A 20,497-nucleotide genomic window follows, 5' to 3' on the forward strand; every position below is an offset into this window, starting at 1 on the left:
CCGACCTGAACAAGAGACTCATCCAGGGGTGGATTAGTTCCCCCTGTCCATAGTCTGGGAGGGGCGAGTGTTAGGAAAGATTTCGTAATTGTAGGGAATTTTCCTTCCATGTGGCAACCCCTAAACTTTTTGCTATTGTTTTTAACCTTGTTATTGACTTTGCCAGAGAAGTACAGCCTTCTGCCGCACTTCTCTGGGCTTTCGCTCCTTTCTTACGGGGAAACTGACATGCCCTTAAGACAGTCAGTACCGGGGAACGTGGTTTCCCGTAGTTTCTTTTATCGTGTCGCAGCTTTAGTGCAACACGACACAAGAGGGCACTGTAAGCTAAGTTACAGCTCTCTTGGGTCTCTAGCCTTCTACAGGCCCTAGATACTCTTTTAGGATGGTATTTGATCGGTGCAAGTCATTCAGGGACTGGAATGGTGGCAGCAATCGTTTTGTTTATTTTGAGCTCCTTTTGGCGTTCTGAGCACGTTTTTGCACTGAACCCAAAATGGTGGCCTGGCTCCCAAAATGGCCAGGCCGCGAGGCTCCTTTGTCCTGTCCACTGTCCGTCTTGCTCCCTTCACCTTCCCCAGGTCCGGCGACCCGGGGCCTTCCTTATTTGGGCATGTACTTTCCCACGAAACGTGGTTGCTTTCGCGGGCTTCTACATGTCGTTTGTGTGCCTCCAGGGTGTGGGCTGGGATGTCTGGTCCCAATACACATCCTGGGTGCCAGAGAGTCTAGGGTGGTGTGAATGCCTGGGACCACCGTGGTCCGTGATTGGTCCACGTATGGTATGTGTTTTGATGAGCGGATCTCCCATTGGCTCCCCTCCGTTTTGGCGCGAAGGGAACCGTGGATAAGAGGGGGCTGGAAACACCACTACCATGTCGATCTCCTGAGTTCTCACGAACGAAGGAATACAGGAGCCAAGTATCCTGCAACTACGAGGCTGGACCGAGGAATCGCTGGTGACCCGCTGAAGGAATCCTCCTTTGCACTGCTGTCGTCCGGAGAGCCCCTGTCCTCCTTTGATCGAACCAGAAGGCCTGTACTGGTGCTTCGACCTTTGGAATAGCAGGAACAGCTATTCCCGGCATCTTCAACCATCTCCTGCCAAGTAAGCCTTCGGAAGCGTCTCTGGGCCATCCAGTTGACTGACCAGCTTACCAAGGAGTTTGGCTCTGCAACCGCCGCCAGGTTGTGTTGTATTGCGAGTCCTTGTCCCTCTCCCACGCTTCGTACGCTTGGCGTCCCCAGGTCTGAAGGGAGGAGGGTTCATTTGGCTCGAATACGCACGGCCGCTCCGTTGTCCTGTGCGGCAACAAAACTGTGCCGGTTTCGTCGATTGGGACGTCTTTTTGCTCTACACGACTACAAAGCGTTCCCTGCTCTTCTGAACCTGCCAGCTGCTGAAACTATCGTGGAGAAGCCTGGGTCTGCTTGCTTCGGGGACCGGTGAGTAGTATATCTAGGATCTGGTCGCCCTCCTGCAGTATCCCATTGCTTTTCCCTGCTGTGTAAAAACAGCACCCTTTTGCCGCGCTCGCGCTCTGCTTCTGCCCGCTGTGGAGGCTGCGCTTGAGCTGCGGAACCTGTTCTTCTTCTGCTGTGCACTAACGTGAACCGCCTGACTTCCTCCAAAGAGCTTCCCCTTGTGCCCGTCGGCACCGGCGTGGCAGGTACTTTGAGCACAAGGCTCCACTCTTCGCAGGGCTCGGACTTCCATCTAGTTAGGTGCCTATGAAGGCGAACTGAGTCGAAAGCATTATCGCACTGCCTGTTTTCCTTCCCTGGCAGGTGGACTACATATTTCGTGCTTTAAACGCTTGCGACTGTGTATTTGTATATATATTGTGTTGATATGGTATGTGTTGGTTTAATATTGTGATATTGTGATTTTCTCGCTACGGTCATTATTTTAAAGGCCTTAAAATAAATGTGTATCTATTTTTGATATAACAACTGTTTGGAGTAGTTTGTCAGCGCTCTTGCTTTGTGTGCTCACTGCGGGCTTTCAGTCACCCTCACCCCTCTTGAGACCTAGTCTTGACCGCCGCGATCGCTACCTTGATTGGTCTGGCTTGTCCAGAGGTTACCCTGTTCCAAGTAATTAGGTTGGCCTTCTGAACTTCTGCGCCACCAGGACAGAGTTCAGAAATCCGTCTTAACACTTCCTACAGCATGAGATGTGATATCTCAATGATTCTATTACCAAACCTGAGACCCGTCCTATAACATGAGATGGGATATCCAACTCCTTCCCATTTCAATCCTGAGAAACGTCTGATAGCAGAGATGTGATATCTCAATGCTTAGACCAAACCTGAGACCCTTCCTATAACATGAGATGTGATATCCAACTCCTTCCCGTTCCAATCCCGAGACCATTCCTATAGCATGAGATGTGATATCTCAATGCTTCTAATACCAAACCTGAGATCCTTCCTATGACATGAGATGTGATATCCAACTCCTTCCCCTTGCAAACCTGAGAGCCTTCCTATAGCATGAGATGTGATATCGAAGTATTTCCCATTCCAATCCTGAGACCCTTCCTATAACATGAGATGTGATATCCAACTCCTTCCCATTCCAACCTGAGACCCTTCCTATAGCATGAGATGGGATATCCAACTACTTCCAAATCTAATCCTGATACCCTTCCGATAGCATGAGATGTGATATCTCAATCCCTCTAATACCAAACCTGAGATCCTTCCTATAACATGAGATGTGATATCAAAATCCTTCCCCTTCCAAACCTGAGACCCTCCCTTTAGCATGAGATGTGATATCCAACTCCTTCCCATTCCAATCCTGAGACCCTTCTGATAGCATGAGATGTGATATTCAATGCCTCTAATACCAAACCTGAGATCCTACCTCTAACATGAAATGTGATATCCAACTCCTTCCCTTTCCAAACGTGAGAGCCTCCCTATAGCATGAGATGGGATATTCAAGTCCTTCCCATTCCAATCCTGAGACCCTTCCTATAGCATGAGATGTGATATCTCAATGCTTCTAATACCAAACCTGAGACCCTTCCTATAACATAAGATGGGATATCCAACTCCTTCCCATTCCAATCCTGAGACCCTTCCGATAGCAGAGATGTGATATCTCAATGCTGATACCAAACCTGAGACCCTTCCTATGGCATGAGATGTCATATACAACTCCTTCCCATTCCAATCCTGAGACCCTTCCTATAGCATGAGATGTGATATCTCAATGCGTATACCAAACCTGAGACCCTTCCTATAGCATGAGATGTGATATCCAACTCCTTCCCATTCCAATCTTGAGACCCTTCCTATAACATGAGATGTGATGTCTCAATGCTTCTAATACCAAACCTGAGATCCTTCCTATGGCATGAGATGTCATATAAAACTCCTTCCCATTCCATTCCTGAGACCCTTCGTATAGCATGAGATGTGATATCCAAATCCTTCCCATTCCAATCCTGAGACCCTTCCTATAGCATGAGATGTGATATCCAAATCCTTCCCATTCCAATCGTGAGACCCTTCCTATAGCATGAGATGTGATATCCAAAACCTTCCCTTTCCAAAACTGAGAGCCTACCTATAGCATGAAATGTGATATCCAACTCCTTCCCATTCCAATCCTGAGACCCTTCCTATAGCATGAGATGTGATATCTCAATGCTTATACCAAACCTGAGACCCTTCCTATAGCATGAGATGTGATATCCAAATCCTTCCCATTCCAATCCTGAGACCCTTCCTATAGCATGAGATGTGATATCCAAATCCTTCCCCTTCCAAACCTGAGACCCTCCCTTTAGCATGAGATGTGATATCCGACTCCTTCCCATTCCAATCCCGAGACCCTTCTTATAGCATGAGATGTGATATCTCAATGCCTCTAATACCAAACCAGAGATTCTTCCTATAACATGAGATGTGATATCTCAATGCTTCTAATACCAAACCTGAGACCCTTCCTATAACATAAGATGGGATATCCAACTCCTTCCCATTCCAATCCTAAAACCCTTCCGATAGCAGAGATGTGATATCTCAATGCTTATACCAAACCTGAGACCCTTCCTGTGGCATGAGATGTCATATCCAACTCCTTCCCATTCCAATCCTGAGACCCTTCCTATGGCATGATATGTGATATCACAATTTTTCTAATACCAAACCTGAGATCCTTCCTATAACATGAGATGTGTATCCAACTCCTTCCCATTCCAAAACCTGAGACCCTTCCTATAGCATGAGATGTGATATCTTAATGCTTCTAAAACCAAACCTGAGAACCATCCAATAACATATGTGAAATCCAAATCCTTCCCTTTCCAAACCTGAGACCCTTCCGATAGCATTAGATGTGATATCTCAATGCTTCTAAAACCAAACATGAGAACCATCCTATAACATGAGATGTGAAATCCAAATCCTTCCCTTTCCAAACCTGAGACCCTTCCTATAGCTTGAGATGTGATATCAAACTCCTTCCCATTCCAATCCTGTGATAGCTTGAGATGTGATATCCAACTCCTTCCCATTCCAATCCTGAGACCCTTCCTATACCATGAGATGTGATATCTCAATGCTTCTAATACCAAACCTGAGACCCGTCCTAAAACATGAGATGTGAGATCCAAATCCTTCCCCCTCCAAACCTGAGAACCTTCCTATAGCTTGAGATGTGATATCAAACTCCTTCCCATTCCAATCCTGAGATAGCTTGAGATGTGATATCCAACTCCTTCCCATTCCTATCCTGAGACCCTTCCGATAGCAGAGATGTGATATCTCAATGCTTGTACCAAACCTGAGACCCTTCCTATGGCATGAGATGTGATATCCAACTCCTTCCCATTCCAATCCTGAGACCCTTCCTATAGCATGAGATGTGATATCTCAATGCTTATACCAAACCTGAGACCCTTCCTATAGCATGAGATGTGATATCCAAATCCTTCCCATTCCAATCCTGAGACCCTTCCTATAGTATGAGATGTGATATCTCAATGCCTCTAATACCAAACCTGATATCCTTCCTTGAACATGAAATGTGATATCCCACTCCTTCCCTTTCCAAGCCTGAGAGTCTACCTATAGCATGAGATGTGATATCCAAGTCCTTCCCATTCCAATCCTTAGACACTTCCTACAGCATGAGATGTGATATCTCAATGATTCTATTACCAAACCTGAGACCCGTCCTATAACATGAGATGGGATATCCAACTCCTTCCCATTTCAATCCTGAGAAACTTCTGATAGCAGAGATGTGATATCTCAATGCTTAGACCAAACCTGAGACCCTTCCTATAACATGAGATGTGATATCCAACTCCTTCCCGTTCCAAACCTGAGACCCTTTCTATAGCAAGAATCTAATATCCAACTCCTTCCCATTCCAATCCCGAGACCATTCCTATAGCATGAGATGTGATATCTCAATGCTTCTAATACCAAACCTGAGATCCTTCCTATGACATGAGATGTGATATCCAACTCCTTCCCCTTTCAAACCTGAGAGCCTTCCTATAGCATGAGATGTGATAACAAAGTATTTCCCATTCCAATCCTGAGACCCTTCTGATAGCATGAGATGTGATATCTCAATGCTTCTAATACCAAACCTGAGATCCTTCCTATGACATGAGATGTGATATCCAACTCCTTCCCCTTGCAAACCTGAGAGCCTTCCTATAACATGAGATGTGATATCCAACTCCTTCCCATTCCAACCTGAGACCCTTCCTATAGCATGAGATGGGATATCCAACTACTTCCAAATCCAATCCTGATACCCTTCCGATAGCATGAGATGTGATATCTCAATCCCTCTAATACCAAACCTGAGATCCTTCCTATAACATGAGATGTGTTATCAAAATCCTTCCCCTTCCAAACCTGAGACCCTCCCTTTAGCATGAGATGTGATATCCAACTCCTTCCCATTCCAATCCTGAGACCCTTCTGATAGCATGAGATGTGATATTCAATGCCTCTAATACCAAACCTGAGATCCTACCTCTAACATGAAATGTGATATCCAACTCCTTCCCTTTCCAAACGTGAGAGCCTCCCTATAGCATGAGATGGGATATTCAAGTCCTTCCCATTCCAATCCTGAGACCCTTCCTATAGCATGAGATGTGATATCTCAATGCTTCTAATACCAAACCTGAGACCCTTCCTATAACATAAGATGGGATATCCAACTCCTTCCCATTCCAATCCTGAGACCCTTCCGATAGCAGAGATGTGATATCTCAATGCTGATACCAAACCTGAGACCCTTCCTATGGCATGAGATGTCATATACAACTCCTTCCCATTCCAATCCTGAGACCCTTCCTATAGCATGAGATGTGATATCTCAATGCGTATACCAAACCTGAGACCCTTCCTATAGCATGAGATGTGATATCCAACTCCTTCCCATTCCAATCCTGAGACCCTTCCTATAACATGAGATGTGATGTCTCAATGCTTCTAATACCAAACCTGAGATCCTTCCTATGGCATGAGATGTCATATAAAACTCCTTCCCATTCCATTCCTGAGACCCTTCGTATAGCATGAGATGTGATATCCAACTCCTTCCCATTCCAATCCTGAGACCCTTCCTATAGCATGAGATGTGATATCCAAATCCTTCCCATTCCAATCGTGAGACCCTTCCAATAGCATGAGATGTGATATCCAAAACCTTCCCTTTCCAAAACTGAGAGCCTACCTATAGCATGAAATGTGATATCCAACTCCTTCCCATTCCAATCCTGAGACCCTTCCTATAGCATGAGATGTGATATCTTAATGCTTATACCAAACCTGAGACCCTTCCTATAGCATGAGATGTGATATCCAAATCCTTCCCATTCCAATCCTGAGACCCTTCCTATAGCATGAGATGTGATATCCAAATCCTTCCCCTTCCAAACCTGAGACCCTCCCTTTAGCATGAGATGTGATATCCAACTCCTTCCCATTCCAATCCTGAGACCCTTCTGATAGCATGCGATGTTATATCTCAATGCCTCTAATACCAAACCTGAGATCCTACCTCTAACATGAAATGTGATATCCAACTCCTTCCCCTTCTAAACCTGGGAGCCTTCCTATAACATGAGATGTGATATCGAAGTGCTTCCCATTCCAATCCTGAGACCCTTCCTATAACATGAGATGTGATATCCAACTCCTTCCCATTCCAATCCTGAGACCCTTCCTATAGCATGAGATGTGATGTCTCAATGCTTCTAATACCAAATCTGAGATCCTTCCTATAACATGAGATGTGATATCCAACTCCTTCCCATTGCAATCTTGAGACCGTTTCTATAGCATGAGATGTGATATCTCAATGCTTATACCAAACCTGAGACCCTTCCTATAGCATGAGATGTGATATCCAAATCCTTCCCATTCCAATCGTGAGACCCTTCCTATAGCATGAGATGTGATATCTCAATGCCTCTAATACCAAACCTGAGATCCTACCTCTAAAATGAAATTTGATATGCAACTCCTTCCCCTTCCAAACCTGATAGCCTTCCTATAGCATGAGATGTGATATCCAAGTCCTTCCCATTCCAATCCTGATACCCTTCCTATAACATGAGATGTGATATTCAATTCCTTCCCATTCCAACCTGAGACCCTTCCTATAGCATGAGATGGGATATCCAACTCCTTCCAAATCCAATCCTGATACCCTTCCGATAGCATGAGATGTGATATCCCAATGCTTCTACAAAACCTGAGACCCATACCATGGCATGAGATGTGATATCAAACTCCTTCCCATTCCAATCCTCACACCCTTCCCATAGCTTGAGATGTGATATCCAACTCCTTCCCATTCCAATTCTGAGACCCGTCCTATACCATGGGACTTGATATCTCAATGCTTCTAATACCAAACCTGAGACCGGTCCTATAACATGAGATGTGATATCCAAATCCTTCCCCTTCCAAACCTTAGACCCTTCCTTTATCATTAGATGTGATATCCAAGTCATTCCCATTCCAATCCTGAGACCCTTCCTATAGCATGAGATGTGATATCTCAATGCTTCTAATACCAAACCTGAGACCCTTGCTATAACATGAGATGTGATATTCAAGTCCTTCCCATTCCAATCCTGAAACCCTTCCTATAGCATGAGATGTGATATCTCAATGCTTCTAATACCAAACCTGAGACCCTTCCTATAATGAGATGGGATATCCAACTCCTTCCCATTCCAATCCTGAGACCCTTCCGATAGCAGAGATGTGATATCTCAATGCTTACACCAAACCTGAGACCCTTCCTATGGCATGAGATGTCAAATACAACTCCTTCCGATTCCAATCCTGAGACCCTTCCTATAGCATGAGATGTGATATCTCAATGCTTCTAATAATAAACCTGAGATCCTTCCTATAACATGAGATGTGATATCCAACTCCTTCCCATTCCAAACCTGAGACCCTTCCGATTGCATGAGATGTGATATCAAACTCCTTCCCATTCCAATCCTGAGATAGCTTGAGATGTGATATCCAACTCCTTCCCATTCCAATCCTGAGACCCTTCCCATACCATGAGATGTGATATCTCAATGCTTCTAATACCAAACCTGACACCCGTCCTAAAACATGAGATGTGAGATCCAAATCCTTCCCCTTCCAAACCTGAGATCTTTCCTTTAGCATGAGATGTGATATCCAACTCCTTCCCATTCCAATCCTGAGACCCTTCCTATAGCATGATATGTGATATCACAATTTTTCTAATACCAAACCTGAGACCCTTCCTATAGCCCGAGATGTGATATCTTAATGCTTCTAAAACCAAACCTGAGAACCATCCAATAACATATGTGAAATCCAAATCCTTCCCTTTCCAAACCTGAGACCCTTCCGATAGCACTACATGTGATATCTCAATGCTTCTAAAACCAAACATGAGAACCATCCTATAACATGAGATGTGAAATCCAAATCCTTCCCTTTCCAAACCTTAGACCCTCCCTATAGCATGGGATGTGATATCTAAGTCCTTCCCATTCCTATCCTGAGACCCTTCCGATAGCAGAGATGTGATATCTCAATGCTTGGACCAAACCTGAGACCCTTCCTATGACATGAGATGTGATATCCAACTCCTTCCCATTCCAATCCTGAGACCCTTCCTATAGCATGAGATGTGATATCTCAATGCTTCTATCAAACCTGAGTCCCTTCCTTTAGCATGAGATGTGATATCCAACTCCTTCCCATTCCAATCCTGAGACCCTTCCTATAGCATGAGATGTGATATTTCAAAGCTTCTAATACCAAACCTGGGACCCGTCCTATAACATGAGATATGATATCCAAATCCTTCCCCTTCCAAACATGAGACCCTTCCTTTAGCATGAGATGTGATATCCAAATCCTTCCCATTCAAATCCTGAAACCCTTCCTATAGCATGAGATGTGATATCTCAATGTTTCTAATAAAAAACCTGAGACTCTTCCTATAGCAAGAGATGTGATATCCAAATCCTTCCCATTCCAATCCTGAGACCCTTCCTATAACATGAGATGTGATATCTCAATGCCTCTAATACCAAACCTGAGATTCTTCCTATAACATGAGATGTGATATCTCAATGCTTCTAATACCAAACCTGAGACCTTCCCTTTAGCATGAGATGTGATATCCGACTCCTTCCCATTCCAATCCTGAGACCCTTCTGATAGCATGAGAATGATATCTCAATGCCTCTAATACCAAACCAGAGATTCTTCCTATAACATGAGATGTGATATCTCAATGCTTCTAATACCAAACCTGAGACCTTCCCTTTAGCATGAGATGTGATATCCGACTCCTTCCCATTCCAATCCTGAGACCCTTCTGATAGCATGAGAATGATATCTCAATGCCTCTAATACCAAACCAGAGATTCTTCCTATAACATGAGATGTTATATCTCAATGCTTCTAATACCAATCCTGAGACCCTTCTGATAGCATGAGATGTGATATCTCAATGCTTCTAACACCAAACCTGAGACCCTTCCTATAACATAAGATGGGATATCCAACTCCTTCCCATTCCAATCCTGAGACCCTTCCGATAGCAGAGATGTGATATCTCAATGCTTATACCAAACCTGAGACCCTTCCTGTGGCATATGTGATATCCAACTCCTTCCCATTCCAAACATGAGACCCTTCCTATAGCAAGAGTGTAATATCCAACTCCTTCCCATTCCAATCCTGAGACCATTCCTATAGCATGAGATGTGATATCTCAATGCTTCTAATACCAAACCTGAGATCCTTCCTATGACATGAGATGTGATATCCAATTCCTCCCCATTCCAAACCTGAGAACCTTCCTACAGCATGCGATGTGATATCTCAATGCTTCTAATACCAAACCTGAGACCAGTCCTATAACATGAGATTGGATATCCAACTCCTTCCCATTCCAATCCTGAGACCCTTCCTATAACATGAGATGTGATATCCAACTCCTTCCCATTCCAACCTGAGACCCTTCCTATAGCATGAGATGGGATATCCAACTACTTCCAAATCTAATCCTGATACCCTTCCGATAGCATGAGATGTGATATCTCAATCCCTCTAATACCAAACCTGAGATCCTTCCTATAACATGAGATGTGATATCAAAATCCTTCCCCTTCCAAACCTGAGACCCTCCCTTTAGCATGAGATGTGATATCCAACTCCTTCCCATTCCAATCCTGAGACCCTTCTGATAGCATGAGATGTGATATTCAATGCCTCTAATACCAAACCTGAGATCCTACCTCTAACATGAAATGTGATATCCAACTCCTTCCCTTTCCAAACGTGAGAGCCTCCCTATAGCATGAGATGGGATATTCAAGTCCTTCCCATTCCAATCCTGAGACCCTTCCTAAAGCATGAGATGTGATATCTCAATGCTTCTAATACCAAACCTGAGACCCTTCCTATAACATAAGATGGGATATCCAACTCCTTCCCATTCCAATCCTGAGACCCTTCCGATAGCAGAGATGTGATATCTCAATGCTGATACCAAACCTGAGACCCTTCCTATGGCATGAGATGTCATATACAACTCCTTCCCATTCCAATCCTGAGACCCTTCCTATAGCATGAGATGTGATATCTCAATGCGTATACCAAACCTGAGACCCTTCCTATAGCATGAGATGTGATATCCAACTCCTTCCCATTCCAATCCTGAGACCCTTCCTATAACATGAGATGTGATGTCTCAATGCTTCTAATACCAAACCTGAGATCCTTCCTATGGCATGAGATGTCATATAAAACTCCTTCCCATTCCATTCCTGAGACCCTTCGTATAGCATGAGATGTGATATCCAACTCCTTCCCATTCCAATCCTGAGACCCTTCCTATAGCATGAGATGTGATATCCAAATCCTTCCCATTCCAATCGTGAGACCCTTCCTATAGCATGAGATGTGATATCCAAAACCTTCCCTTTCCAAAACTGAGAGCCTACCTATAGCATGAAATGTGATATCCAACTCCTTCCCATTCCAATCCTGAGACCCTTCCTATAGCATGAGATGTGATATCTCAATGCTTATACCAAACCTGAGACCCTTCCTATAGCATGAGATGTGATATCCAAATCCTTCCCATTCCAATCCTGAGACCCTTCCTATAGCATGAGATGTGATATCCAAATCCTTCCCCTTCCAAACCTGAGACCCTCCCTTTAGCATGAGATGTGATATCCGACTCCTTCCCATTCCAATCCCGAGACCCTTCTGATAGCATGAGATGTGATATCTCAATGCCTCTAATACCAAACCAGAGATTCTTCCTACAACATGAGATGTGATATCTCAATGCTTCTAATACCAAACCTGAGACCCTTCCTATAACATAAGATGGGATATCCAACTCCTTCCCATTCCAATCCTAAAACCCTTCCGATAGCAGAGATGTGATATCTCAATGCTTATACCAAACCTGAGACCCTTCCTGTGGCATGAGATGTCATATCCAACTCCTTCCCATTCCAATCCTGAGACCCTTCCTATAGCATGATATGTGATATCACAATTTTTCTAATACCAAACCTGAGATCCTTCCTATAACATGAGATGTGTATCCAACTCCTTCCCATTCCAAAACCTGAGACCCTTCCTATAGCATGAGATGTGATATCTTAATGCTTCTAAAACCAAACCTGAGAACCATCCAATAACATATGTGAAATCCAAATCCTTCCCTTTCCAAACCTGAGACCCTTCCGATAGCATTAGATGTGATATCTCAATGCTTCTAAAACCAAACATGAGAACCATCCTATAACATGAGATGTGAAATCCAAATCCTTCCCTTTCCAAACCTGAGACCCTTCCTATAGCTTGAGATGTGATATCAAACTCCTTCCCATTCCAATCCTGTGATAGCTTGAGATGTGATATCCAACTCCTTCCCATTCCAATCCTGAGACCCTTCCTATACCATGAGATGTGATATCTCAATGCTTCTAATACCAAACCTGAGACCCGTCCTAAAACATGAGATGTGAGATCCAAATCCTTCCCCCTCCAAACCTGAGAACCTTCCTATAGCTTGAGATGTGATATCAAACTCCTTCCCATTCCAATCCTGAGATAGCTTGAGATGTGATATCCAACTCCTTCCCATTCCTATCCTGAGACCCTTCCGATAGCAGAGATGTGATATCTCAATGCTTGTACCAAACCTGAGACCCTTCCTATGGCATGAGATGTGATATCCAACTCCTTCCCATTCCAATCCTGAGACCCTTCCTATAGCATGAGATGTGATATCTCAATGCTTATACCAAACCTGAGACCCTTCCTATAGCATGAGATGTGATATCCAAATCCTTCCCATTCCAATCCTGAGACCCTTCCTATAGTATGAGATGTGATATCTCAATGCCTCTAATACCAAACCTGATATCCTTCCTTGAACATGAAATGTGATATCCCACTCCTTCCCTTTCCAAGCCTGAGAGTCTACCTATAGCATGAGATGTGATATCCAAGTCCTTCCCATTCCAATCCTTAGACACTTCCTACAGCATGAGATGTGATATCTCAATGATTCTATTACCAAACCTGAGACCCGTCCTATAACATGAGATGGGATATCCAACTCCTTCCCATTTCAATCCTGAGAAACTTCTGATAGCAGAGATGTGATATCTCAATGCTTAGACCAAACCTGAGACCCTTCCTGTAACATGAGATGTGATATCCAACTCCTTCCCGTTCCAAACCTGAGACCCTTTCTATAGCAAGAATCTAATATCCAACTCCTTCCCATTCCAATCCCGAGACCATTCCTATAGCATGAGATGTGATATCTCAATGCTTCTAATACCAAACCTGAGATCCTTCCTATGACATGAGATGTGATATCCAACTCCTTCCCCTTTCAAACCTGAGAGCCTTCCTATAGCATGAGATGTGATATCAAAGTATTTCCCATTCCAATCCTGAGACCCTTCTGATAGCATGAGATGTGATATCTCAATGCTTCTAATACCAAACCTGAGATCCTTCCTATGACATGAGATGTGATATCCAACTCCTTCCCCTTGCAAACCTAAGAGCCTTCCTATAACATGAGATGTGATATCCAACTCCTTCCCATTCCAACCTGAGACCCTTCCTATAGCATGAGATGGGATATCCAACTACTTCCAAATCCAATCCTGATACCCTTCCGATAGCATGAGATGTGATATCTCAATCCCTCTAATACCAAACCTGAGATCCTTCCTATAACATGAGATGTGATATCAAAATCCTTCCCCTTCCAAACCTGAGACCCTCCCTTTAGCATGAGATGTGATATCCAACTCCTTCCCATTCCAATCCTGAGACCCTTCTGATAGCATGAGATGTGATATTCAATGCCTCTAATACCAAACCTGAGATCCTACCTCTAACATGAAATGTGATATCCAACTCCTTCCCTTTCCAAACGTGAGAGCCTCCCTATAGCATGAGATGGGATATTCAAGTCCTTCCCATTCCAATCCTGAGACCCTTCCTATAGCATGAGATGTGATATCTCAATGCTTCTAATACCAAACCTGAGACCCTTCCTATAACATAAGATGGGATATCCAACTCCTTCCCATTCCAATCCTGAGACCCTTCCGATAGCAGAGATGTGATATCTCAATGCTGATACCAAACCTGAGACCCTTCCTATGGCATGAGATGTCATATACAACTCCTTCCCATTCCAATCCTGAGACCCTTCCTATAGCATGAGATGTGATATCTCAATGCGTATACCAAACCTGAGACCCTTCCTATAGCATGAGATGTGATATCCAACTCCTTCCCATTCCAATCCTGAGACCCTTCCTATAACATGAGATGTGATGTCTCAATGCTTCTAATACCAAACCTGAGATCCTTCCTATGGCATGAGATGACATATAAAACTCCTTCCCATTCCATTCCTGAGACCCTTCGTATAGCATGAGATGTGATATCCAACTCCTTCCCATTCCAATCCTGAGACCCTTCCTATAGCATGAGATGTGATATCCAAACCCTTCCCATTCCAATCGTGAGACCCTTCCAATAGCATGAGATGTGATATCCAAAACCTTCCCTTTCCAAAACTGAGAGCCTACCTATAGCATGAAATGTGATATCCAACTCCTTCCCATTCCAATCCTGAGACCCTTCCTATAGCATGAGATGTGATATCTTAATGCTTATACCAAACCTGAGACCCTTCCTATAGCATGAGATGTGATATCCAAATCCTTCCCATTCCAATCCTGAGACCCTTCCTATAGCATGAGATGTGATATCCAAATCCTTCCCCTTCCAAACCTGAGACCCTCCCTTTAGCATGAGATGTGATATCCAACTCCTTCCCATTCCAATCCTGAGACCCTTCTGATAGCATGCGATGTTATATCTCAATGCCTCTAATACCAAACCTGAGATCCTACCTCTAACATGAAATGTGATATCCAACTCCTTCCCCTTCTAAACCTGGGAGCCTTCCTATAACATGAGATGTGATATCGAAGTGCTTCCCATTCCAATCCTGAGACCCTTCCTATAACATGAGATGTGATATCCAACTCCTTCCCATTCCAATCCTGAGACCCTTCCTATAGCATGAGATGTGATGTCTCAATGCTTCTAATACCAAATCTGAGATCCTTCCTATAACATGAGATGTGATATCCAACTCCTTCCCATTGCAATCTTGAGACCGTTTCTATAGCATGAGATGTGATATCTCAATGCTTATACCAAACCTGAGACCCTTCCTATAGCATGAGATGTGATATCCAAATCCTTCCCATTCCAATCGTGAGACCCTTCCTATAGCATGAGATGTGATATCTCAATGCCTCTAATACCAAACCTGAGATCCTACCTCTAAAATGAAATTTGATATGCAACTCCTTCCCCTTCCAAACCTGATAGCCTTCCTATAGCATGAGATGTGATATCCAAGTCCTTCCCATTCCAATCCTGATACCCTTCCTATAACATGAGATGTGATATTCAATTCCTTCCCATTCCAACCTGAGACCCTTCCTATAGCATGAGATGGGATATCCAACTCCTTCCAAATCCAATCCTGATACCCTTCCGATAGCATGAGATGTGATATCCCAATGCTTCTACAAAACCTGAGACCCATACCATGGCATGAGATGTGATATCAAACTCCTTCCCATTCCAATCCTCACACCCTTCCCATAGCTTGAGATGTGATATCCAACTCCTTCCCATTCCAATTCTGAGACCCGTCCTATACCATGGGACTTGATATCTCAATGCTTCTAATACCAAACCTGAGACCGGTCCTATAACATGAGATGTGATATCCAAATCCTTCCCCTTCCAAACCTTAGACCCTTCCTTTATCATTAGATGTGATATCCAAGTCATTCCCATTCCAATCCTGAGACCCTTCCTATAGCATGAGATGTGATATCTCAATGCTTCTAATACCAAACCTGAGACCCTTGCTATAACATGAGATGTGATATTCAAGTCCTTCCCATTCCAATCCTGAAACCCTTCCTATAGCATGAGATGTGATATCTCAATGCTTCTAATACCAAACCTGAGACCCTTCCTATAATGAGATGGGATATCCAACTCCTTCCCATTCCAATCCTGAGACCCTTCCGATAGCAGAGATGTGATATCTCAATGCTTACACCAAACCTGAGACCCTTCCTATGGCATGAGATGTCAAATACAACTCCTTCCGATTCCAATCCTGAGACCCTTCCTATAGCATGAGATGTGATATCTCAATGCTTCTAATAATAAACCTGAGATCCTTCCTATAACATGAGATGTGATATCCAACTCCTTCCCATTCCAAACCTGAGACCCTTCCGATTGCATGAGATGTGATATCAAACTCCTTCCCATTCCAATCCTGAGATAGCTTGAGATGTGATATCCAACTCCTTCCCATTCCAATCCGGAGACCCTTCCCATACCATGAGATGTGATATCTCAATGCTTCTAATACCAAACCTGACACCCGTCCTAAAACATGAGATGTGAGATCCAAATCCTTCCCCTTCCAAACCTGAGATCTTTCCTTTAGCATGAGATGTGATATCCAACTCCTTCCCATTCCAATCCTGAGACCCTTCCTATAGCATGATATGTGATATCACAATTTTTCTAATACCAAACCTGAGATCCTTCCTATAACATGAGATGTGTATCTAACTCTTTTCCATTCCAAACCTGAGACCCTTCCTATAGCCCGAGATGTGATATCTTAATGCTTCTAAAACCAAACCTGAGAACCATCCAATAACATATGTGAAATCCAAATCCTTCCCTTTCCAAACCTGAGACCCTTCCGATAGCACTACCTGTGATATCTCAATGCTTCTAAAACCAAACATGAGAACCATCCTATAACATGAGATGTGAAATCCAAATCCTTCCCTTTCCAAACCTTAGACCCTCCCTATAGCATGGGATGTGATATCTAAGTCCTTCCCATTCCTATCCTGAGACCCTTCCGATAGCAGAGATGTGATATCTCAATGCTTGGACCAAACCTGAGACCCTTCCTATGACATGAGATGTGATATCCAACTCCTTCCCATTCCAATCCTGAGACCCTTCCTATAGCATGAGATGTGATATCTCAATGCTTCTATCAAACCTGAGTCCCTTCCTTTAGCATGAGATGTGATATCCAACTCCTTCCCATTCCAATCCTGAGACCCTTCCTATAGCATGAGATGTGATATTTCAAAGCTTCTAATACCAAACCTGGGACCCGTCCTATAACATGAGATATGATATCCAAATCCTTCCCCTTCCAAACATGAGACCCTTCCTTTAGCATGAGATGTGATATCCAAATCCTTCCCATTCAAATCCTGAAACCCTTCCTATAGCATGAGATGTGATATCTCAATGTTTCTAATAAAAAACCTGAGACTCTTCCTATAGCAAGAGATGTGATATCCAAATCCTTCCCATTCCAATCCTGAGACCCTTCCTATAACATGAGATGTGATATCTCAATGCCTCTAATACAAAACCTGAGATTCTTCCTATAACATGAGATGTGATATCTCAATGCTTCTAATACCAAACCTGAGACCTTCCCTTTAGCATGAGATGTGATATCCGACTCCTTCCCATTCCAATCCTGAGACCCTTCTGATAGCATGAGAATGATATCTCAATGCCTCTAATACCAAACCAGAGATTCTTCCTATAACATGAGATGTGATATCTCAATGCTTCTAATACCAAACCTGAGACCTTCCCTTTAGCATGAGATGTGATATCCGACTCCTTCCCATTCCAATCCTGAGACCCTTCTGATAGCATGAGAATGATATCTCAATGCCTCTAATACCAAACCAGAGATTCTTCCTATAACATGAGATGTTATATCTCAATGCTTCTAATACCAATCCTGAGACCCTTCTGATAGCATGAGATGTGATATCTCAATGCTTCTAACACCAAACCTGAGACCCTTCCTATAACATAAGATGGGATATCCAACTCCTTCCCATTCCAATCCTGAGACCCTTCCGATAGCAGAGATGTGATATCTCAATGCTTATACCAAACCTGAGACCCTTCCTGTGGCATATGTGATATCCAACTCCTTCCCATTCCAAACATGAGACCCTTCCTATAGCAAGAGTGTAATATCCAACTCCTTCCCATTCCAATCCTGACACCATTCCTATAGCATGAGATGTGATATCTCAATGCTTCTAATACCAAACCTGAGATCCTTCCTATGACATGAGATGTGATATCCAATTCCTCCCCATTCCAAACCTGAGAACCTTCCTACAGCATGCGATGTGATATCTCAATGCTTCTAATACCAAACCTGAGACCAGTCCTATAACATGAGATTGGATATCCAACTCCTTCCCCTTCCAAACCTGAGACCCTTCCTATAGCATGAGATGTGATATCCAACTTCTTCCCATTCCAATCCTGAGACCCTTCCTATAACATGAGATGTGATGTCTCAATGCTTCTAATACCAAACCTGAGATATTTCCTATAACATGAGATGTGATATCCAACTCCTTCCCATTCTAATCCTGAGACCCTTCCTATAGCATGAGATGTGCTATCTCAATGCTTATACCAACCCTGAGACCCTTCCTAAAGCTTGAGATGTGATATCCAACTCCTTCCCATTCCAATCCTGAGACCCTTCCTATACCATGAAATGTGATATCCAACTCCTTCCCATTCCAACCTGAGACCCTTCCTATAGCATGAGATGGGATATCCAACTCCTTCCAAATCCAATCCTGATACCCTTCCGATAGCATGAGATGTGATATCCCAATGCTTCTACAAAACCTGAGACCCATACCATGGCATGAGATGTGATATCCAAGTCCTTCCCATTCCAATCCTGATACCCTTCCTATAACATGAGATGTGATATCCAATTCCTTCCCATTCCAACCTGAGACCCTTCCTATAGCATGAGATGGGATATCCAACTCCTTCCAAATCCAATCCTGATACCCTTCCGATAGCATGAGATGTGATATTCCAATGCTTCTACAAAACCTGAGACCCATACCATGGCATGAGATGTGATATCAAACTCCTTCCCATTCCAATCCTGACACCATTCCTATAGCTTGAGATGTGATATCCAACTCCTTCCCATTCCAATTCTGAGACCCGTCCTATACCATGGGACTTGATATCTCAATGCTTCTAATACCAAACCTGAGACCGGTCCTATAACATGAGATGTGATATCCAAATCCTTCCCCTTCCAAACCTTAGACCCTTCCTTTATCATGAGATGTGATATCCAAGTCGTTCCCATTCCAATCCTGAGACCCTTCCTATAGCATGAGATGTGATATCTCAATGCTTCTAATACCAAACCTGAGACCCTTGCTATAACATGAGATGTGATATTCAAGTCCTTCCCATTCCAATCCTGAGACCCTTCCTATAGCATGAGATGTGATATCTCAATGCTTCTAATACCAAACCTGAGACCCTTCCTATAATGAGATGGGATATCCAACTCCTTCCCATTCCAATCCTGAGACCCTTCCTATAGCATGAGATGTGATATCTCAATGCCTCTAATACCAAACCTGAGATCCTACCTCTAAAATGAAATTTTATATGCAACTCCTTCCCCTTCCAAACCTGATAGCCTTCCTATAGCATGAGATGTGATATCCAAGTCCTTCCCATTCCAATCCTGATACCCTTCCTATAACATGAGATGTGATATTCAATTCCTTCCCATTCCAACCTGAGACCCTTCCTATAGCATGAGATGTGATATCTCAATGCTTCTAATACCAAACCTGAGACCCTTCCTATAATGAGATGGGATATCCAACTCCTTCCCATTCCAATCCTGAGACCCTTCCGATAGCAGAGATGTGATATCTCAATGCTTACACCAAACCTGAGACCCTTCCTATGGCATGAGATGTCAAATACAACTCCTTCCGATTCCAATCCTGAGACCCTTCCTATAGCATGAGATGTGATATCTCAATGCTTCTAATAATAAACCTGAGATCCTTCCTATAACATGAGATGTGATATCCAACTCCTTCCCATTCCAAACCTGAGACCCTTCCGATTGCATGAGATGTGATATCAAACTCCTTCCCATTCCAATCCTGAGATAGCTTGAGATGTGATATCCAACTCCTTCCCATTCCAATCCTGAGACCCTTCCTATACCATGAGATGTGATATCTCAATGCTTCTAATACCAAACCTGACACCCGTCCTAAAACATGAGATGTGAGATCCAAATCCTTCCCCTTCCAAACCTGAGATCTTTCCTTTAGCATGAGATGTGATATCCAACTCCTTCCCATTCCAATCCTGAGACCCTTCCTATAGCATGATATGTGATATCACAATTTTTCTAATACCAAACCTGAGATCCTTCCTATAACATGAGATGTGTATCTAACTCTTTCCCATTC

The sequence above is a fragment of the Ambystoma mexicanum genome, chromosome 2p (assembly GCF_040938575.1).
Source record: "Ambystoma mexicanum isolate Mex_15411 chromosome 2p, UKY_AmexF1_1, whole genome shotgun sequence".
NCBI lineage: Eukaryota > Metazoa > Chordata > Amphibia > Caudata > Ambystomatidae > Ambystoma > Ambystoma mexicanum.